This window comes from Rattus norvegicus, chromosome 11 (genome assembly GCF_021556685.1).
Source record: "Rattus norvegicus strain SHRSP/BbbUtx chromosome 11, alternate assembly SHRSP_T2T, whole genome shotgun sequence".
NCBI classification, from domain to species: Eukaryota; Metazoa; Chordata; class Mammalia; order Rodentia; family Muridae; genus Rattus; species Rattus norvegicus.
Window position 1 is genome coordinate 75,586,129 of NC_141544.1, and position 24,146 is coordinate 75,610,274.

The window sequence follows — 24,146 nt, forward strand, 5'->3', positions numbered from 1 at the left end:
AAATGCAAGTGCTCAGTGTCCTCAATTTAATACTCGAGGACTTATCTTAATAAATAATATTTTAACAATTTTAATAAATAAAAGGGGGAGCTATCCCTGTACGCTAAATAATGCTCCTTTTATTTCAATTTTAAAATTTGGATGCCAAGGTTTATGGCACCCTACAACTAGGCATACTTCTGCCTAGGTGAAATAGAAAGACCCACATATTGGCATGATCCTGTCCAGGTATTTTATATGGGGAAGAGGGAATGTTTGTGTTTTTTCTACAGAATGCTACAGGAGTGTGCCAGCTGCCTGAGAGTCTGGTGAGCCATGCTGATCCTGGGAGCATGAAGATTCAATTCAGCTCTCGTGGTTCTGGTTCCTGGAGTCATTCCTGTGCCCTTAGAGGAAGACGGAGGATTCCCCCTCATCTTTTGTCATCACAGAAATTCTGGCATTGCTGCAGTCATTGTGTCCTGTCCCATCTCGGCCTGCCCTCCGACCCTCTGTGCACTGCTGCTTGCTGGAAGCTGCTGTGGACTGGGGAACTCTGCCCTGGTTCTGCAGATCTCAGACATGGTTCCATTGCCTGCTGGTTGGTCCAGAGAAGAATGACCAATCCTGAACTGTCCTGGGAAAGACCTAGGCATTTTCGCTGCTATTGTGGCAGCCATTACTGCTGCAGCCATTGTGTCTGCAGTGTCTGGAGTTACCCTCCCCCAATCTATTGTTAGGCAAGCACAGTGGGTGAACTTTCTGGAGTAGTTGCTAACAATTGGGAATTCTAAAATTTGATTATAGGAGCGGCTTGACTACGGCCCTTGGTGGTAGCAGCTGAGGAGAACCAGATGAGGTGCCCACTACTTATCGGGAGAGGCTCAACTTCCACAATCTCTTAAATTAATGCCATCTGGCTCCTACTCTTTCGCCCCTGGGCTCAAGTAAGAGGAATGACAAGATGATCCAATGTAGCTATCCTCAGGGACGGGCAACTTCCTCTGACCCCTGACCAATCTAAGGCAGGAACCTTGGGGGCGACAAGGTGATCCTATGACAGATAAGGCTGGGGTTTGAGAGGTCGATCCTAAGACAGAGGTGGCTACACCCCGTTTAAACGTACGGGCCGGTCAAATGCTCCTCTGCCCAGTTTCTCCCCCAATAAACACACGTATAGCCCAGAACGGTGTGTTACAGCATAAGTTCATTTCTAGCCATTGGGGTGCAGTCCTAACTGCAAGAGTGGCTCGCCATGGCCGAGCTGGGCACTCTGTGAGGCATGTCTGATCTCTCTCAGACCACTACTTCCACCTAATGGTTTTTTATAAAAGAATAACGGGGGAGATGTAGTGCCATATTGGATTTGGGCCTGGCTGCTTTGTAACTGCATGGCCACAGTTAAGAAGTCATGGGATTGTTGGACAGAGGCCTCTCCCATGTATTTACGGCACAGGAAGAAAAGACCAAGTAGTAAACACCCGATATCTCCACTGCATGACCTCTGCTGAGCCCGGCTGATGCATGTGGAACTGACACACCTGGACCACACCTGGGTGGTGGTCAATTTACTTCTGCCTTTTACTTCCTCAGCCTTTATCCTTGAGATTTAGGCTGGTCTTCTGGGATTTCTCCCTAATCAGGTCTCGTAGTTGGTCTTTTGTTACCGAAGTCACGAGCCAGGTAGTCACGAGCCAGGGTTTCCCACTGTGCTTCCCAGTTATTTTCTACCTGGAGACTTGGGTATATAAGTGGTGAATAAAGCTACAGGAGACTCTCACTCTTCTTCCTCACTCTCACTCTTCCTTCCCATCTTCCTCCCCCTCTCTCTCTCTCTCTCTCTCTCTCTCTCTCTCTCTCTCTCTTCCTCTCTTCCTCTCCTGGCTTGACACGATAACCTGTGTGTGTGTATGTGTGTTTCTTTCATCCCGTAGGCTTTCGCCCGATTCTCGGTACCAGGTCGGTGCTGGCGCCGACAAGCTATAATAAGAGAAAATGAGGGGCTGGAAAATTTAAATGTCTGCAATCTAGAATTCATTGGATAAGCTTAAATGCAGAATGGAAAATAAAGGAAGAAAAATCAATTTCGAGACAGAATAATAGAAATGGGGAGCTTCTCAAGTTAAGAACATTTGCTCAATAGTGAGAAAACAAAGACCCTTAAAAAATAAAAACTAAATAATTAATAAAAGCCAAGCAAGATATTTGGATGAACAGTTTGCCAAAGAAAATGGAGCAATTACTCTGAAAAACAGTTTGAGCGTTTCTATGAAACGTAAAAAGCCAACCATTTCCCTAATAAACATTTAGTTACCCGGCCCCCAAAACCAAAGAATGAATGTGTCCATAGCTGTCTCTTAACGCTAATCCCCAAGCCAGAAGCAACTCAAATGCTCCCCATCAAAAGGACGGGAGAACAAAACATAGCCACAACAAGTTTTTTTCCCCCAAAAAAATCAAAGTACTGATGCACTCGGTGAGTCTCAAAATCACTGTGGCAAGGCTGGAGAGAGGCTCGGCCGTTAAGAGCCTGCGCTGCCCTTATAGAGGACCCAGGTTTGGTCCCCAGCACTCCACTGTGATTCACAGCCATCCACAGCTCCAGTTCCAGGGATCCAATGCCTTCTTCTGACCTTGTGGATGCCAGGCATCCATGTGGTACATAGAGGTGAAACATTCCCACACGTAAAATAAGTCTTTAAAGAAGAAGTTAATAGCAACTATTTTTTAATATGTCATTATGACAGGTGAAAGATACCAGGTTAAAAATACATGGATTATAGGATTCGTTCAAACCAAATACACCATTTCAGCAGACAGCCCCTTCTTAGGCCTGCCGCAGGTGATCTTTACGCATGAATAAAAACGCCCTCTATCTCTACTGAAATAGAGACTTGTTAGACAAACCCAGCTATCACAAAACTGCTCTCTCTACATAGCTGAAGATGTTTCAGCTCAAACTGAACCTCAATGAAGTTAATTGGGGAAAAAAAGAAAACCCTTGTCTGTGACCACTTCTGGGCCCTTTCTCTGAGGCAGGGTTGGTGATGTTACAAGCAGACTCACCTGGGTTCTCATCTGAGTTCCCACAGCCCTGACAACCAAGGAGCAGCTTAGTTACCCCACTGCACCCCTCTCTCTACTTCTAAAATTAGGATAATTGCCTGTCTTACATTGTAGTTGACAAGAAAAAGAAGTTCTGCCTGACAGAACCTACCAGTGTTCTGTAGACAGCAGCACTGAGCCATCAGTGAGCTCAGTAACTCGGGAACGTGCATTCGTCAAACTTCTAAACCAAGTACACGGTACTTAGGGAGTCTGAGATGGCAGGGGGAAGCATCCTCTGGTGTCTGCTTGGGAATCAGGGACAGCAATGGAGAACAGGGGAGGCACAGAAACACACAGCGTATTTTGCCTGGCTTAGGGACTCAGGCCCAGCATGTAAATTAGCTTGGTTAAACTTCTCGCTGAGTCAGAAAAGGAGAACCATTTATAACCAGCATATTATGGGAAACTGTCATGGTAGAGACAACAGCTATTACTTATGGATCAGAACTTTAAAAAGAACACGTTTTACTTCTACACTAAAAGAGTAACTGAGATGGGTGAGAAGAGACAGTAGGTAATAAGCAAAGGCAACTTGGCTTCACATGTGACTACTAGGGAGGGGAGCGGAGGGGAGAGGGGGGAAAGGGAGAAGAGGGGACTTGAGCAAAGTGCTTCCCCTCCTCCCAGGCCAGTGGGACAGGGGTCTGTCCATGCCAAGAAGTATAAGATAAACAAATGACACACATGCCAGGTTGGGGGAGAGAGCCCAGAGGAGAGAGATGGCCAGAGAGTCTGACAAACAGAAAACTTGGCAGACCCATCCAGACAAACTCAGGAAGAGGAAAGTTGCTTGGGTCTGCTCTTCTCAAAATTGTGCGCTATTTCCCAAGCCTTTCACGAGATTCTGAACTATGAGTTTTACAGACATCAGTCAATGTATTTTTTAGTTGGTTACTTTATTTATTTACATTTCAAATGTTGTTCCCCTTCCTGATTTCCCATTCCCCATCCCATCCCCCCTCCCTTTTACCTCTATGAGGGTGCTCCTCCACCCCACCACCACTCACTCCCACCTCACCCCTCTAGCATCCCCCTACACTGGGGCATCGAGCCTCCACAGGACCAAGGGCCTCCCTTCCCACTGATGCCAGATAAGCCCATCCTCTGCTACATATGCAGCTGGAGCCATGGGTCCCCCCATGTGTACTCTTTGGTTGGTAGTTTAGTCCCTGGGAGCTCTGGGGGGGGGGTCCAGTTAGTTGATATTGTTGTTCTTCCTATGGAGTTGCAAACCCCTAATTCACATCCTCTTGCCCCCATTAAAAGATGGCATCGTAGTTTCTGCCCAGGTGGGTGCTATCCAATGAGATGACAGTGAATGCCTGTCACTTCCATCAGCCTAGGCTTCTGAGGTCTGGTCACTCATGGACTAGACAATGTTCACCAAAGGCTGGATTTGACTCTCCAGGAACAAACGTAGCTTGGTTTTTACATTCCTCCCCTCCTAACTGAAACTCCATCCAATTCTACACCTCTTTCCTTCTCCAGCTCCCCCATTACATTCTCCTTTCCTAAATGGTGGTTCATTTACTCATTCATTTTCTCCCAAGGTCTCAGAACTCTCCTTATTTAAAAACTATAAAACAAAAGAAAAGGAGACCCACGCTGAGAAGCACATCCGTACAAAGCCCACACAGTACCCCGCCCCACAGAGCTGATCTGGTATTACTACAGGGATGAAACCCAAGGACACGCTGGCCAGGCTTTTATAAATACCTACACCTGCAGCTTTCAAAATGGAAAGCAATCACGTTAAAGACAACAAAGGGCCACAGTATAAACCAGAGGGCCAGAGTCTAGGACTCCAGTGGGAAGAGTGAGTATTCTGAAGGGGTGAGTTTCCTTCAGAAGAGAATGGAGGGAAGTGGAGGAGACCTGGGCACTGTCAAAAGGCACTGGAGTCTAAGCTCTGTGAGGCACGTGCTCACTTCCACTGCCACATCCACCCCAAGAGCCCAGAGCTCATACACGAAAAAGGAACAAAGCTTCCTCAGCTCCAGTAACTCAGGTCTCTGAGGGTGAGCAGAGCCACCTGGTTAGAAGCAAATGAGGACAAATCTCGACTGTGGATTTCTGTGTTCTGACATTAAGGGGGAAAGTTCTGAGGTGTTACAGACACCTCCCTATACCCTCTCACGTGTAAAGATTTAAAACACACGCAGGAAAAGATATCCAAAAGCTGTTCTACCTTGCGCTCTTGGTCATGTAACCGACCAGGAAATGAAGCTCTGCCCAAAGTACCCACTTGCTACTCATGGAAAGACAGGAGGGTGGCCAAGCGGACGGAACCACGAGCCATGAAATCACTTATCAGTAGGGGGAGAGACCAGCTCAAATCAGGGCATTTCTGTGACCCTTCCTCTGGAGGCTTCCCCCGCAGTGTGAGCATCCCAAACCTTGAAGCACAATGCTCTGTAGCCAAGTGAGCTCCTTGTACTCTCAGCACACTCTCAACCACCCAGAGAAGGTGCTCTGGGAGGGAGGCTGCCCACCACACCCGAGTCTCCACTTTCATTGTGAACCTCAGCACTGCTTCAAGAGACTCCACTCACCTGGCTACTGCAAGAGGTGGTTTTGGGACTTGCAGCCCTGTCCACCACAACCAGGTTCCATGGGATAAAACACTTAGCATGGTCTAGTTGCCTATTTTAAAGGTTTCTGTTCTTCCTTTCTTATAGGGGGGGAGGTTTTTAAATACAAAAACCTAGATTTGAGGCTAGATTGGAGTAGTGAGGGTAGAGGATATGGGGGAATCAGTTGGGACTTCTAAACGTGTCTAGACAGGACCTTAGACTCGTTTAACTTTCCTGGCTAGTATGGGGACCTAAGGAAAGCCCCAAATCCCAACCTTTAAAGCTCAAAGTGCCCTTAGGAAAACAAACTATCTAGTTCCAACCCAGTGGATCTGCGACAAGAAAACCAGAATGGTGGGGAGGGAAGGAGTGGGCCTGTCCTAATGTTGTGGCCTCCTCTACCATATGCTCGGAACAGCGGTGTGTTCTTGACAGAATGGAGCCCTTCACTGTCTTCACCAGGGAATAAAGCCAACGGGGTACCTCCTCCATCCCCAGCTCTCCTCATCTGGGTGCATTTACATGGGTGGAAAGTCTCGGGGACTTAACCAGGAGCATCACTCCCAGCTCAGAAGGAGAAACAAGGCTGTTATCGTGCCTTGGTAGTTCTCAACAGGGGTCACATATCAAATATTTATGATTCATCACAGAAGCAAAATTATAGCTATGACATAGCAAGGAAATAATGTTATGTGTGTGTGAGTGTGTGTGTGTGTGTGTGAGTGTGTGTGTGTGTGTTGGGGGGAGGTGTCATCACAACATGAGGAGCTGTGTTACAGGGTCAAAACATTAGAAAAATTGAGAACCACTGCTTAAGGTGTGTGTGCCTCTCTGTGCCTTATCTCCTTCTGCTTGTCGCAGTTTTTGGTTTCTATTAACTAAGGATGCTCTCCTTAAATCAACCAAAACAGGGGAAGAAAGGACAATAATCTTATAGGATTCGTCAGTGAAACAGAAGACAAGTGGGAGATAAAAACTAATGTCAACAGGATCTGCAGACCAAGTGCCAATATCTGCCACATGGGGACAAGGGACAGAGACATGGGTTATTTTCCAAATGACCAGGGCACACTAGTCTCCACAGGTTTCTTCCCACTGAGTACCAGCTAAAGGCCTGACACCAGAACTATCAAGCAGTAGAGAGACATGGGACTCGTGCTTGGGTCTATGAGAAAAAAAAATCCTGAATGAAAAACCAAAGAAGCAGAGAGACGAGTCTTGCCACACCCGTTTCGTTTCAGCTTGTGGTCGGTGTGGAGGCTCCCGGTACCTTCCAGGCTAAGCAGTGGCTAAGACTTGTGAGCCTGGAGCAGGAGGTTAAGGGACCTGATTTCCAATTGGAAGCACCTGTGGTGGTGGGGGGGGGGGGAGGAGGAAGAGGAGGAAGAGGAGGAGGAAGAGGAAGAGGAAGAAGAAGAGGAGGAGGAGGAGGAGGAGGAGGAGGAAGAGGAGGAAGAATACATGCTGTTTGGTGCTGAGAGGAGAACCCAGGGTTCTAAGATGTTTCCGGGAATTGGAGGACCGGCAAGGCCACTCCCAATAAGGGAGGTCTGAGGCATCATCAAACAAGGACTTGGTATCTGACCTGGCTGGAGGACACGGGATGCCAGCATCTGAGGTGCATCAGAGGGTTGGGAGGGGCTGCTAACGAGGCACTGTGCCAGGCTGCCCTGCTGCTCAAGTGGGGCCGGCCCAGGTCCTCTTGAGTGCCGGTGGCTTGCGAACCATGCTGCTGCTGTTCAGATTGGCCTGTTTCAACTGTTCCATCAAAGTTCTGGCGGTAGGTGAGCAACGACTGCCGCCGTTGTTCTAGAGCCTCTGTGTGCCTAACCGTTTCTAGCTCTTCAAGTTTCAAGTTTGCTCTTTAATTCCTTCATCTGTGTTTCCACCAGGAGAGCTACTGGGATCTCGTCTTCCTTCCACAGCAGCCAGGCGCTTGCCTTTGGTAGCAGCTGAGGCTCGAGCAGCTGCTGCGGCTGTGGTAATGTTGTTCTCCTTCGGAAATTTCCTGTTCCACTTTCTTATTCCTGGTACCACATTTTCTTTCTTCATGTGTGTCCGTGATCTCCTTGTCCACTGCATTCTCCTCTTCTGGTTTAACATCCTCAACAACTTCGATATCTTGCTCCTTCTCACTGATTAAAAAGTGGTTAAAAATACGGAATTTCCTCTGGTTAAAAAAAAAAAAATATGGACTGTTTCACGGATGTGCGTGTTATCCTTGCACAGGGGCCGTGCGGACTTTTTCTGTATTCCCATCTTTACTAGATGGGCTGCGGAAGCTCACACTCGTTTTACGGTCTTTCAAGTACACTTTTATTTCGGCTTTGAAACAATAATAATTCCAAGGATTTTGAGAAATCTCTCAGACTCCACTTCTCACGTCTATTAGGAGTCTCACTTGGCCCTGAAGTACCCCCAGCAGATTGTTCGCTGTCTTTTTTTTTTTTTTTTTTTTTTGGTTCTTTTTTTCCGGAGCTGGGGACTGAACCCAGGGCCTTGCGCTTCCTAGGCAAGCGCTCTACCACTGAGCTAAATCCCCAACCCCTGTTCGCTGTCTTCTAGCAAGCTGCCAACTGACCTACCACACCGCTGCTAGAATCAAATGGCTAAAGCAATTTTGAGTGAGGGTTAAGGCTCTAGAAGTCTTCTCCCTGCACACAGGGTGAGTTGAAACCATCTACCCTCTGCTGGCCCATGGCCTCGTCTCTGGCCTCAACTCCCCTAGTTCCCACCTCCCTGCATGCAGAAAAGGCTCGCAGCCCCAGGTTAGTCTCTGCTTCGGTGACTGCCAGTGACTGTGCTGAGATTGGCTAGCACAGCCATGTTCTCTCCCTTCCTCCCCATCACCCTCTTGCTTCCTGAGTGTCCTTTCTTTTCATCCTCCCCACAAGTTAAACCTTCTAGATTCATATCTCTCCTCAAATCTCTCCTTTGATGTTGGCCTCACAGATCGTTTCTGTTGGTCCTATAAACAAGCATTTCATCTAAAATCTGATTCCTAGTCATGTCTGTAAATCCCAACAATTGGGGCTGAAGCAGGAGGATCAAAAGCTAAAATTTAGCCTGGATGACACAGTATCAAGTCAGCCATGGCCATGTGGCAAGACCCTGTCTGGAATGAATCGATGGATGGAGGGATGGATGAAGGGAGGGAGGGAGGGAGGGAGGGAGGGAGGGAGGGAGGAAGGAAATGATTCTCCCACATATTTCACATCCTAGTGGAGGGCGATAAAGACTTCTAAATCTCACTTGTTTGTTCACACTGTCCCTGTCTCTGGACCATCGTTTGGCCCCTTCAACAATCAGAGGAAACAGAAAAGACCCAGTTTAGTATATTCTACTGGAAACAAAGTGGTCACTCAACATTTTGCTTCTAAAACGTTTTCTCAATGAGCTTTCCCAAGGAGAAACATATAGAGTGTACTTTTGACAATATTTAAACATCTACTCCGCATTGGGCACTGCGGTATTTAGCTAGGAAAATGATAATATTCAAAATAACTGGCAAATGGACTTTTTAAAAAGAGAGAGTGACAGCTCATAGTGAAAGGTTCCTTGCAGACTACCTGCCTAATCCGATCCACCCATACAACAGAAATAAGTTGTCCTGTATAAATCTGCCCAGGTAGAATGTGGCAAAAGTAAGACCAAAGAAGGTTCTTATCTAATGCCTTCCTCCCCTGGCCTGGTCCCTTATGGGTCCTTCAAAGGACAGATCACAAATTATTTTCATTTAAGAGACTATACACAGACCAGTTGTGGCAGCACACGCCCATCATCCCAGCACTTGGGAGGGAGAAGACCAAGCGTTTAGGCCATCCTTGACTACAGTGAAAGTTAGTGACCAATCTGGTCTACATCCCTGTCTCAAAATTAATTAATTAATTAATTAAAAATTTTAAAAAACTATACACACATCTGTACATCTTAAACTAACAATACACAGGCGAACAGAGACTTGACGACACAGCTTCAGAGAGAACAGCAATGACAAAATGAAACAAACTTAAAGGAGACAGAACAAACAGAGCTGGAGCCCTGGACGCGAGCATGGGAGTCAGCAGATGACATCCATTTGCGCTCGTTAGCACAGCCTGGCATGTGCTACACCAGCCCCTCGGGTAATTTACATTTTTTTTAAAGCATGTACTTCTAAATTTAGGGAGTCGGGATAATCAGGGTGGAAAAGCCCATCTGCTTGGCGTTCTCTCCAGCTGCTGCAGATCCTGAAGTGAGGCAGGAGTCTCTCCTCTGTATCATCTCAGCCAGTCTGGACCGAGAGGACATGACAGGGGCTCCAATCCGGATTACACTGGGTACTCGACAAGGCACCCCACTGTGCTTAAATGAGCCTGCTGCAAGTGCTGAGGTGCGGTTCTGCATGGCCACGTGTTTCTCTTAAAGTCATTGTGAGGTACAGCTACAGACACAGAAAGACCCAGGTACATGCTTGTGTCTCTGAGAGGGCAAAATAATAAAGGGCCTGGAAACATCCCTCAGCTGCATTTTTTTTCCCCTTGAAGAAAGCATTTACCCATATTCTGGTCCAAACTTTTCCTCCTACATGCTGTGCTGTTTTGAAAAAGGCCACTTTACTTCCCCAGGTTTTTCATTACATGACACGAAAGAGCAAAAGTCGGAGGCAAGAGACAAGGGTTGGGCAGAAAAGAGAAACACAAACGCTAAACAATGTATCTTTTGGCATTTACAACCCTGGTACTCCAGAGACCCGGGCCAACTCCCCACGAAGCAGCTACCTCACCTACACACACTCTTCCCGGTCTGCTGGGAAACTGTCGACATTAAAATCAGAGGCAAACCTGTAAATACCTACTCATACACCTTTTAAAAAGTCTCTTGAAAAAGTGTCAGTCACACATTTAAAGTTTAGGTATTTTTGGTAAATACCGGAAATTGAAATGTTTCTGAAGGGGCTACAACCTGAGGGCGGCTCCACTTTATCAAAAGCCCCCTCCCCAGGGCTGTGTGTAAAAGCACTACCTGGGAAGCATACGTTTTCTGGGTCCACAGATCTTGCCTGCACAGACAGTCGCCCTATGCCAGACACTGTGGAGCAAGTGACACTGAGCGACAGCAAAACCTTCACAAGTAGGTTCTTTCCTGTTAGTGCTCTGAGCAATTAGGGAGGCATTTAACTAGAGACAACAACAGCCACTTGGATAAAATCCAGTTTATTTAACATCACTAGCAAGGGTGTCTGACATGGACCCTGGGGCCATCATGACCATGTCACTCTACCAGGGAATACAAAATGTCCCTGGAAGACACGAACAAGCACCCACAGAGGTAAAAGGTGGTTTAAAAATATGGTTACTTTAAAGGCATTTACATACATAACTTTTTCTGCCATACTATTTTAATCTATTTATATTTGTAGTGAATGCGCGTTTAAAGACGTGATCTGAAATGGATGTAGTGTTATCTTGTTCTTTTAGTGCCTTACATGGTCTTTTCTCTTCTCCTTTTTGTGTTGTCTATTTGCTTCCAGTATGTGTCTCTAATACCTAAAACAAAGTCAAGCATAAAACAGGCACTAAGGAAAAATTTAATGAGTAAGTAAGGAGTCTTATGAAAGAGGAGCAGTGGCTGGAGAGAGAATTCCGTGGTACAAAGGACATGCTGCTCCTACAGAGGACCTGTGTTCAGGTCCCACAACCCACTTAGGGTGGCTCACAACCACTAACTTCAGCTCCTGAGATTTAACGACCTCTTCTGCCTTCCACAAGCACTTGTCTCCACATGCACATACTCCAACACGTACACACGGCAGTACATAGAATTAAACTTTTTAAATGGTTCTTAAAAGAAAAGGGGTCTCTTCCAACACTGGTTCTGTGGAGACAGTGAGAGACTCACTGTGTACCAGGAGTTGCACAGGTCCATTTCTTCATCTAACCAAGTCACTTGGCAGACAGGGCTTCTCTGTCCCACTTTTCATAACAGAAAGACCCAAGAGTTAAACACTGCCCTGACCACAGAAGACAAGACAATGTGCAACCATCTGGTCTACCTCAGAGGGATAAGGTACAGGCTCAAAGCTTCCCCAAAAGAGGGGAGAGGGGCAAAACCAATCAAGAGGCCAAACAAGGCAGGGAGCTGAACCAGGAAGCTGGCGGCAGAGTCAAAAGCAACCCGGGGAAAGAAGAGGCACATACAGAGGTGGGACTGGCTTGACCGGGTCCAGACAAGAGGTGCCAAATCCAAAGAAGGAAGGGCAACATGTGAACCTCGGAGAGAGAACAGTAGGGCCCCAGAGCTCAGAAGTTCAGCATCCAAGCCTGTGAGTGCAGGGGTTGAGAGGTCCTCAAAGTGAGAACCAACTAGAAAGATGTCCACACAACCAAAACATGGCCCAGAAACTACTAACAACGATGGTGGGCATTTCCCACAATTTATCAGCCAGTCCATCATTCTGGATTCTTTATAAAATTGTCCTTGCAAGTCTAAAGGGGAAAGCCGATTTTCAACAGAAAGAAGGGAACGCTATGAAGGAGAATTATTGAATAAGCAGAAAAATGTTTAGAATGCTGACAGCAAATAGTTCAATGTGTACAGACTGCATGCATAATGGAGCTTCAACTGAGTTGCCATAGCTACCAAAAGATAATTAATTTTGAGGAAACAAAAGAGGAGACATTAGGGGTAGTTTTAAAGAGCTGAAGGATAAACATCCCATCAGAATGTAACTAAAAGTTCTTCCCAGTAAGGAACGAGCAACAGTCCTTCCCATATGACCATGTCTGACACAAGCTCCCACTCTCTTCTGCCTACTCCAGTGTACTCAGCTTCCTCTGAACTGACAGAAGTCCCACTCAGACCCTGAAAGACTCTACTAGCTCCCACATGCTCAGGATCTAAGCCCATCTGAATTATCCATACAATTATCTAAGTTATCTATGTAATTATACACTGTACAATTATCACTTAACTATCTGTGAAATGAGCATTTATTAAAGATTGGCTAAGAAGGGGGGTTGCACAAATATTTAAGCATATAAGTAACAGCAAACTGGCAAGGGCTAAGGTACTGACATTAATATATAGACAGAAAGTCCGGGGAGACTGCTTTAGGAGTGACATGGCGTCCCACTGGGGCACTGAAACATCAGCATTGCCTTTAAGTCCAAGGAATAAAGAGGAGGAAGGGGAGGAGGAGGAGGAAGAAGAAGGAGAGGGGGATGGGAGGGGAGAAAGAAGAAGGAAAGAAGAGGAAGGAGGAGAAGAAGAGGAGGAAAAAGAAGGGGATACACTGAAAACTAATTAAATAATGCATATGGAAGGCCTAGAATCTATTATGCACTCACAAATCACTCCCCCTTCTGTAAAGTTATAAACTCAGAGAGGACAGAGTTTACGCTTCTTTCCTGTTATTGACCCCAAAACACATATAGTAATTTTTAACAATGCCTCTTTGAATTTGACAACAAGGGTCTTCTAGCATTCCTATTTGATAACAATTTCTGAAAAGGAAGCCCCTTGTCACTGAAGCTGAATTTCACAATCAGCAAATCCAAGCCATTTCACAAGGATCCGCGATGTGGGGATAAGGGTGAGGGAAAGCGTAGACTCTTGAAGGTAGCATGCACAGCTATGTGGGACTGAAGAGAGAACACTGGACTGGATAGATGCGACATCTGTCCATTAAAAAGCCTACGGCCTATGACTTAAGCAGGAAATAGAGGTAGGACATCCGGGAGAAGAATTCTGGGAGAGAGAAGGCAGGAGGGTCACCAAAGAGAGGTGACCAAACAGACACACAGTACCTGAGCACAGGTAACCGGCCTCGTGGCAGAATGAAGGTTAAAATAATTGGGTCATTTTAGTTATGACCTAGTCAGAATAGAGCTACATGCCCAAAGTGTTTGTAAATATATTTTCAGTCTGAGTCTTAGTCTGGGAGCATGGGGCTAGGAGGAAGAACCAGATGTAGTTACAACATAGGACTCACTCTTACTGGATACTTTAGTGTTTCGAGTTTCCCCGTGCTTGAAATGTAATGCTTTCTTTTTTCTTAAGATTCTTAAAGCCTTTATAGGGCCAGTCACAACTCTTAGAAATATTTCCCACATTCTTCAACAGCCAGGCCCTAGAATAGACACAACACTGCCACAAAGGGCAGAACTAAAGAGGCAAAATCTAATCACTTCCTGACACCGGAGCCTGGCCCTTCCCGGGTTATCTTACGTACTCTCTCGGGCACTTAACTCCAGGTACTGAAATTCACCCTGCTCCATAAGCACACCAGCCCCTTCTCCACTGGGAGCTAGGTGATGGGATGTCTCATGGGATGGTCTTCAGAACTAATGAATAAACACATATAAAAGTGTGTGGTGGTGCACAGCACAGAGGAGGTACCCAGTATCTGACCTCCAGACTAGAAACTTCAACACTGAAAACAGAGGAAGTGTGTGACTCTGAGAAGTGGCAGTGACAGCAGAACTGGGACCTCTCTGACCTGGCACTGGACTGGGGATACCATGGTTGGCCGCCCTTAGGCACATGTGGTGCCCAGAGCCCATTCAGCTTCCTTGTGCCAAGCTGTTTACCCACATTCAGTTGATGGTGGGCACCTTGGTCTCAGAGAAAGCCTGCCAAATCCAAGTATTAAAAGACAACGCTCCAAGTGATCAAGAAAATAAAGAGGCTTTTCTTGAAAGAAAAAAAATCATCTACTGAGATCTGGTAAAGCAGTGTAGCCCAGTCTGATGCACAATTGCTACCTGCTTGTTGCCATCTTGGAATATCGGCTTACGCTAAAAACTAGGACAGAGCTCAAGACTTGGTGCCTCTGGCTAGATGAAGATCATGGGACTGGCTGTGTATCTAAATAAACTATCAAGAGGAGAGTAATACATCAGTGTTTCATTCCTTTGCTAACAGAAACACATAATGGAAAGCAAAGGCTTTTTCTCTCAAACAGGCCTGATCTTCCTGCTATTTCTAATGCTGGCCCGTATTAGTCAGGGATCTCTAGCGTATGGAGAATACTAAAACAGATGGTTATATGATGCAGAAATATAGATATAGATGATATAGGTATATAAATATACATATACATAATTATATATTATATATATGATTTATTATAGTGACTCACAACCTGTGGTCCAGCTAATACAATAATGGCTGTCCATGAATTGAAAGTCCAGGAATCCAGTAGTTGTTCAGTCCGTGAGACTGAGCTGGTCTTCGGTATAAACCAGAATCACAAAGAAGTAGGCTTTTTTTTTTTTTTTTTTTTGGTTCTTTTTTTCGGAGCTGGGGACCGAACCCAGGGCCTTGCGCTTCCTAGGTAAGCGCTCCACCACTGAGCTAAATCCCCAGCGCCAAGAAGTAGGCTTTAATGCCTGTGAAGGAATGGACTTGCTAGCAAGGCAAGGGCACGAGAAAACAAAGAGCAAAAGCTTCCTTCTTCCATGCTCTCATATAGGCTCACATAGGGGTGCTGGTTCATTCCAGATATAGTCAAGTTGACAACCAAGCTATCACACACCTATAACAGTCTACTCTCAACCTGCGTGAGCAGTCAGAATGTGGAGGTTAACTAAGGTCCATCCAATCTGATCTCCGGCTAACCCAACGTGAACAGCCTCTGTGAGCGAAGGTGTCAGAAAAATCCTCAGTCTTTAGGATTTCTTCCTCCTGCCCTGTTTTACTCAAGAAAAAAAAATATTTTAACGAGTGAAGGGAGGAGATACTCAAAGCTGCTCCAGGCCAGGGCAGGAAAGGGTCAGGTCTCCCATCCATGTGAAGTTTCTGGTTCACCATTTGCCTCTGCTACAGGATCCTGATGAGTCGCTCATTCAGAGAGAGATGATAAGTGCAACTTGTCCTATGTGGGGCTCTTTGTGCCACTGCTGCTGTTGCTGTTACCTAACTGAGAGTGTGAAGGGCACATGTGGGTTCCAAGCCTTGTTCTATGGTCCTGGGCCTTCATCTATGACAGTTACACTAAATCTTCAAAGCCCTCAAAGCCGAATGCTGAAATTCCCAAGGTGGTGGTATACAGAAGTAGACCGTGCTCTTCAGACATGATTAGATCATTACTGGACACATCATGGCAAGACAAGTCTCTCCCATCACCTAGGGACACCAAAAGATGGTTGTCTCTGAATATAAGCAGCAGGAAGCATGGGTTCTTCCAACACAAAGATCCCAGGTTCCTCGGCTTCTCTGTGAGAAACAGACTGCTACGATCTAGAAGGCTGCGGTAGCACACTATTCTCACATCTGAGGATATATAAACCTTCCTCTTCTAACTTCCTCTTCTAAGTCCACATCCCTGTTAGTGCCTCACTAAATCTCCTGCCTGCTTAGGTGGGTCCTGTGGACTGTGGCACTGCCTCGTGCCCTGCCTGTTTCTGGCCACTACCCCCTTGCCATTATGCATGCTGGTAAGTGGACAGCACCCAAGAACCAACCAACTCCCCATCCTGTGGATGGAATGAGGTCAGGAGGAGGATTTGTACTGAACTCCATTCCAACCACTAATGCCCTGAGTTCCGGCAGAATGAGCTGGACCACTTCCACTTGAAGACTAAACCTGACACCTACACTTTTTATCTTCCTACCCTCAGAAGCCTAGAACATAACAGACTCTATGGACAGGAGAGGATGTTGTTAATTCCAGAGTCGGCTGATGACATAAGCAGCAAAGGCAGTGACTCACTGTGATAAAGATCACACGGGTAGCACACAAGGCTGACTAGAGACAATGGATCTGCACTTCTATCTCCTTACCTGATCCTAACAGCAAATATTCTACAAGTTCTTCTTCTCTGAGTCATGTCAGTCTGCAGATTTTAACTCCAGCTACAGTTCTAGCTATAGTGGTGCATATGTTAAGAACCTAGAACCCACATTAACTCCTGCTGTATAAACCACAGCAGCATATGTAGAGTGGGCTCTCAACTGTTGGGGGACTGAAGAGCAAACAAACTTCAGAAGCTGGTGAGAGAGACAACTCTCTTAGAAAAGGAACACTGCAAAAGCAATCTAATACTAACTTGGCTGTAAATTTTCTATGAACTCCCTGAAAGCTATCTTTGACTCGCAAATTAAAAATCCCTATATAAAACAAACACCAGAGGCATTAAAATGCAAAGGGCTTGATGTGTAAGATTCTATTTACAACTAAACTGATCATCTGAAAAGAAAATGCTATGTAGTGAGAAAATAAGATCATAAGCTTGGAAACCTCAGCCCCAAACAAGGAAGATACACATGGAGAAGAAGGCCATGATAAGAATGCTGATAGGTGGGGTTGGGGATTTAGCTCAGTGGTAGAGCGCTTGCCTAGGAAGCGCAAGGCCCTGGGTTCGGTCCCCAGCTCCAAAAAAAAGAACCAAAAAAAAAAAAGAATGCTGATAGAACAGGCTGGCCCACCAGACTCCGGGGGATAGCTCTAAACCCATGATTACACAGACAGCCCTGGTTAAAATCAAGTGGACCACAAAATAAAACAGACATACATGAACACAGGAGATTCCCAGGAAAGGGTGTGTGGGCTGGCAGGGGCAGAGAGAGAATGATCAGAATATATTTTATGTATAATACGTGTATGAAAACTGTCAAGGAATAAATTTAATTTAAAAATATGGTGTTAGAAACAGAGAGATGAACAACAGAAAGAAAAAGAAAGGGAATAAATGATTGCTACTTACGAGCCAAGTCTGCCTGCTGCTCTATTTGAGCCCCTAGCTGTCCTTTGGTGGGTTTTGAGACATTATTAATAAGAATTTATTAATCCGTCAACCATGGGGAACCCAATATACATGTGCACATACCCATGCACATAATTTTTAAAATTGATATTTTTAAAAATTGAGATGGGGAGGTAATACCACTTGTCATCAGAAAACTAAACAGTAACTAGACACACACACACAGACACATGAATAGATTATAACCATCGGAACAGGTGACGTCATAACGCCCTAGACCGACAGTACCTATCACTCACAGGCTGGACGTAGAGTCTAGAACTCTCCTGTGGTGGAAGCAACCATCGGTGCAACCTCTTTGGAAGACCGGCAGAATCTACTAAAACAGAACATGTCCTGTCTCTGCAGAATATAACCTGCTAAAATGCATATCAGAGTTTGTAGCAGGGCAGATAAAGGAAGAGAGTAAGGTGTGTGGAAAGTAAAGGGATCAGATGTGGGGAAAGCTGTGTGGGGCTAGCATCCAGGACCATGACAACCCCAAACGAGCCACCAGAGGCTCTTGGCCACTTGCTGAAAACTGAAACTTCGGCCAGAGAAAGCCACGGGGCTGTGCTGTGGAAAGATCTAGTGCCCGGATAGCGGGCTGTGTGCTGCACACTAATACCCAATGCAAACACTAATGAAAGACTGCGGCTGCCAAATGGGGAGTTAATTTTATCGCTAGAGAGAGAAGAAACTGCACCTCGATGTTGCTGATTTCAGCGTTGTAGCAGAAAAAGAAATAAACCTTAGCTTTTCCCCCTTGGTCTAGATTCTGAAAGGTGACAAGAACTCGGTTCTTCTTGGTTAGAAGCCACTAAAAGACAGCTCTGGTTTGGCGTCCTGTAGTGAAGAGACGGTGCTCATTGGGTCAGTCACTTTTGTCACTGCGGCATCATCTTAGAAAAACACTTATGGAAATAAAGGTTTGGGTGCATGGTTCCAGAGGTCTCAATCTGGTCAGAGCTGGTTCCACTGCACTGTGCCTAGGTTGAGGCTGAACACTGTGGCAGTAAACACGTGAGACAGCCACTCGCCTTGTGGGCCGGGAAGCAAAGCAAGTGGGGCAGGGATAGAGGAAGGACACTTGTGCTCCCAGGCTTCCTCCCTCCTCCCCATTCCAAATGGCCTGTGACCTACTGGATGGTGCTGTCCCAGTCTTGGTGGGTTCTCCTCCCTTTGTTGGTTCTCCCCAGACGTATCCTGACTAAGTTCTGCTGATCTCCTTGGTATTTCTCAATCCATTGAAGCTGACAAAGGTTAACCACTAAGCCTTGGGAACTTGATTCACTCCGAGGCCTAGCTGCTGGAGATGCAGGCTCAAAACCTTGAGTCAGAGCCCCAGGAACCAAAGCCAGGCCTGAGGCTGGGGAGACGGCTCAGCAGTAAAGAGCACTGGCTGCTCTTCCAGAGGACCTGGGCTTTGATTCCCAGCACCCACACGGCAGCTCAGAACTGTCTGTAACTCCAGTTCCTGAGAATATGAAGCCTTCTTCTGGTCTTTATGGGCATGAGGCAAACACATGGCACACAGACATACATGCAAACGAAAACAACACCCCTACATGTAAAATAAACTTTAAAATAAAAGGGAGGGGGTTCAGGCCTAAAGATGCACACCTGTAATCCTTGGTGGAGAAAATGGATGCCTGTGGCTTGCTAGCCAGTTAGTCGAGCTGAACTGACAAGCTCCAGAGGGAGAGCCCCTTTCAAAACATAAGGTACAGAATGATGGAGAGAAACACCCAACACCGACTTCTGACCAGACACAGACAGACTGATCACTCTTCACACGCAGAGACAGACAGGGACATAGACAGAGGGAGGGAGGGAGTTGGGGGGAGGGTGAGATTGGTTGATTGATGATTAACCACCAAGGCCAAGTGAAGCCAGCGCTTGAAAGTAGAGGCATGGGGATTAGTAGTTCAAGGCCAGCCTTGTCTACACTGAGAGTCTGAGGTCATCCTGACTGCATGATAGTCTCCTTCAACACAAACAAAACTTAAACCAGTTACTGCAAGTTGTCCTCTGACCTCTACCACACATACACTATGGCGAGCGCATAAAATCTTGCTGTAAAAAAAGTCAGTGGGAATGAGCTACAGGTTAAACAAACACAGAATAATCTTAAACATGTATTCTAAGTGAAAATGCCCACAGCAGACAGAGGCATTGAGGTTTAGGGCAGGAAGGAGAGTTGAGTGGGTGAAACATGGGGAATTTTGAACAGTGAAACCAGACTTTAGAAGACTGTAATTTAAGGACACGCTATACTTTGTATTTTGAGATCTCTAATGTACAAAACTAATAGAAAATTAGTTAAAGTGTCAGGGTAAAAAAAAAAATCTATTCAATAAGTGAAGGACGTAACTTTTCAGAAGAAGATGGTGGGAAAATTGCTGGCGTTCTGTAGAAACTGGTGCTGTCTACCAACCTGAAGACCGCACTCAGAAGAAGACACTCTAGCTGGTAATGTGTTCATTTTCACAGAGGTGTGGATTAAAACTTTTACTGCCACAAAATCTATCTGGAAGTTGAAAATTAAGCGCATGGCTGGCCAGGAGTATGATGAAGATTATTTATTCTTGGACTGGTGATGTACAGAGAAGCAAGGTCAGAAGGGAGAGATCCGTCTGAGGATGGATTTGAATGGGAGACTTCATTAAGAATCGTAGTTGTAGCTGGAGAGATGGGAGATAGTTGGGCTGGAGAGACGGCTCAGCGGTTAAGAGAACTGGCTGCTCTTCCAGAGGTCCTGAGTTCAAATCCCAGCAACCACATGGTGGCTCACAACCATCTGTAATGAGATCTGATGCCTTCTTCTGGTGTGTCTGAAGACAGCTACAGTGTACTCATATATAATAAATAAATATGTTAAAAAAATCATATTGTAGTTGTAGAGCTAAGGCTGCTCACATGCAAAAACAACCATAGATCAGTGTATATATGAAGGTTAATAGATGATGCACCCTGTATGCATCCCGTTGTTCTGTCTGCTGTTAGACTTAAGAGCAAAGGGATCTCATTAGCAAGTTTATCTTTCTGGTGACAGACCCCTGTCTGACAATTAGGTTTCCACAGCAATTCAGGCATGATCCCAGGCACTGCAAATAAAAGGGACACTCCTACTGTGTAGAAAATTCCAGAAGTTGTAGAATCTTCCAATGTGGAACCTGAGACTAAATCCAGATACATTTATTATGCAATAGGTGCACATAATAGAACTGGTAGAGAAACCTTAAAATATTTACACTAACTAAATTCCCAATACTCAGAAGAAAGGTAAATGCACAGGAGACAGAAAAACAATCAAACTGCATCCGGTGAAAACGACACCATCTTAGATGAATGGCTGCACCGGTTAGGTCAGTTCTATGCTTCAAAGGAAAACTTGGAAGGAGCCACAGAATATGGGCTGTGAGATGGCCTAATGGGTGATGGCGCCTCGGCCACTCGGTGAGCCTCTACTTCGAAGCACAAATCCAAAAAGAAATGCACCACAGTGGTTCTCAAATACAAAGAGAAAACGTGTGTCACTGAAGGGAGGGATGCAGGGCATGAGATGTCTATGCACATCCTCTGAGCAGAAGACAACACCAATGGAAAGTGGGGTCTCCGCCGGAATGAAGCCTTCGAATTGCCAGACTGCAAAATGCTGTCAAACAGAAGCAAGCAGTGAGCCCACATCTGTGCCCCTCCTCAGCTCCAAGCCCTCCATGTCAACTACAGTGTTTTAGCCGGTGTCCCCTTAGTTTCGGTTTATTGGACGTTTTTATAGGTTTCTTATACTTTGTCAGTTTGGGGGAATCTATTAAGATTACGGTTTTTAAACTTTTCATCTGTTAAATGGTGGATTACAAACAGATGTGTACTCTACAAAGCTAGAGAGAGGCGATTACAGTGTTAATAGCAAAGTGTAAAGAGCTACAAGGGACATCAAATGACACTCACGCATCGGAACACGCTGTGTGTGTGTGTGTGTGTGTGTGTGTGTGTGTGTGTGTGTGTGAACATGTGGCAGCCAGAAGACAACCGTGGGTGACATTTCTTTTGCATCAGCTACACTCTTCTTTCTCTTAGAGATGGTGTCTCTCACTGGCCTGGAATTCACCAAGTAAGTTAGACTAACTGACCAGCAAGCCCAGAGATCTGCCTGTTTCTGCCTCCCCAGAACGGAGACTACAAACATGTGTCCCTGATCCAGGCTTGTTTTGCCAGCAAGCACGGCTTTTTTCACATGCATTCTGGGCCAGGTCCTTGTGGAGAGCAAGCACTCTGACAATTGAGGTATATCTCCATACCCGCACCCCAAAAATTATCCTGTGGGTCTCTGAGCCACTGTGGCCAGCAGAATATCAATCTGTGAGAGGCAAGAAGGTAGCTGGGTTTGACACCTCAGTAGCCAGTGTTGGTCCCATCTTCTGGATCTGGTCCCAAGTAGTTTATTTTAGGCGTATTTAAGCACAGTACAATTTGGTGAAAAATTTCCTGGGGATAATAAACCCAATCCCATGTGCACAATAAAGCTTGAGATGTGACTACCTCAAAACTGTTTGTAAAGACATCGTCCATAAAGGTGAGTTCTATAGATTGACAAGCTCACAATAGTTGGGGGTGGGGACAGTATCCAGTGTTCTCAGCCACACAAATAGCACAAAGGTCACAGGACTATTACCCACATCTGCTGCCAGCCTTCCGGATGGATAACAGGTCAGTGAATTCCTTCTTTGAAGGAACAAGTCTGTGCGTTTAACATTCCAGATCCTCCTTATGTTTATCTTTGAGCACAGGGACCCTGGTACCTCCCACATGATCCTTTAAGGCTTCTAGGTTTTGCCACTGTTATTGATAGGAGGGGGAGGTAAAGAAAGCAACATCTGTCAGGACGCCAACCTGGCAGAGAGCTATGGATCAAGGTGAAGGACAGTTTTCAGCCAGAACACTGAAATGACATTAACATAAAATGACACAGACACAGCTTGAGAAAGGGGTAACTGAAAAATGGCGAGAAGATCACAGGGAACAAAGATTTTAGAGACTGATTGGTCTTTAGCTACCTGTCTTGAGAAGAAATAAATGATCTTGGCTAGGAGCGGCCATGCGATCTTCCTTGGGCCAGTACATAGAGCGCATAATGCAGCCACGGTCTAGGTCATACGGGAAACAGAGTCAGTCCACCTGGTATTTAAATACATACATGCACAGCATGTGTCTAAAATGCTGTGTGTAATATGTGACTTTCTTTCTTAAACGTGTTTGAAGTAGGAGAAGTAAAGGGTTAGCGAGGCTTGGTGGACATGTGAAATCTGAATTCGTTCATGTGCCACGGTTGGGAAATGAAAGAGAGGGCTGGGGAAAGACACCATTACCCTCCATTCTAAATCAGAGAATGCTGTCTGCCAGCTTCCTCTGCAGAAGAGGGTCTGGGCAGAGAAAGTCGGGAGGAAGTGCTGAAGTGTGCGAATTATTTTTGTGTTCACGCTCCTCACTGCCATCAGTTTATAGAATGTTCGACACTGAGGAGTAAGCAGATTTGATTTATTTTAATGCGGGCAGATGGCTTGGTCATGGAAATTGTGAAGAGATTTACCAAGCCGTTCCGTCAGATCAAGGACATTGTGGAATTAAAGGGCTCAAAGAGACCCTACTGTGTCTACCACTCATATTATGTTCTCTCCTAAATGACAAAGACCATTTGACCTTCTGACTCCAAACAGCCATGGGGCATGTGGGGTAAGAACACAAGTAATTTATTCAAAGGGGTATACATCTTAGGAAGGCTCCTAGCACTGTAAACTGACCAACAGGTAACTCAACATGCCATGCTCTGGGGCCACAGGGATTGCAAATTAAGATCAATTCAGAGTCTCAGTTCCAGGAGGTATTTTCAGGGAAACGACTCATGTGTTAGTTTCTATAGTGATCTTGGCATATAAGACTCAAGAACCATTTCTTATGGGCACGGCTTACATTCAGGAATAATTTACCCACCTGCAAGAAAGGTTCTGCTAACATGGTAATGTAATAGGTAACAGGTTTATGAATCGAAAAGTTACTCTGATCCTATCAATCTGATTGATTCTGCTCATCTTCGAGACCATCTGGCTTTGTATGCAAACATCGTCTTTCATGAAAATGCAAAGCAGCCTGGAAACACCACCAGTGGCTCAGAGCCATCGGTAAGACAACTGGCCTTGGGCTGTGGAAGAACCAGACCCCCCTCACAGCTTTCAGTTGAAGATTCAATCATCGTGTAGATGACTATAGCTTCAAGTTTTCTTAAAGGTCATGGCCTTCTCGTTTCTAATCAGTAGATGCAACAGTGAACGGTTTGTCCTCCGTGTGGTCTACAGGGGAAAATTCAGACAGCTGCCTGTCTTAAACACAAACGCCATCGTGGTGGAGCAAAAGGATCGGAGGCAGTAACGGTGGTGAAAACATGCTCACCTCTTTATACCCGGCTTTGAGTGAGCTATAATGGATGGATCTAGGAGGGAAAGACAGGAGGCACAAGCACATATGTAGGCACAGATATCAAAGTACAAACTGGCAGTGTTGCAATCTTTAAGTACTTGGATTCTTTACAATAGCTACAGACGCTCTGACTTCCTAGACCTCGCCAGGACCTCCCACAAGCACATGGAGGACAGGGAGAAAGAAGTCCAATAAACCGCTCTCGAGGAAGGTTCGTGTTAAAGCCAGTCGTGCAGCGGCCTCGGCTTTATCTTGCCACCAATGACCTCACCACTGGAAACTA

General features: G+C 45.7%; 1 protein-coding gene and 1 pseudogene across 7 annotated transcripts in view; both read right to left on the reverse strand.

Annotated features, from left to right (window-relative positions):
• Igsf11 (immunoglobulin superfamily, member 11) overlaps positions 1 to 24,146 on the reverse strand; it is a 151,191-nt gene that overhangs the window by 102,824 nt on the left and 24,221 nt on the right.
• LOC120095708 (U6 spliceosomal RNA) lies at positions 7,845 to 7,945 on the reverse strand (annotated as a pseudogene).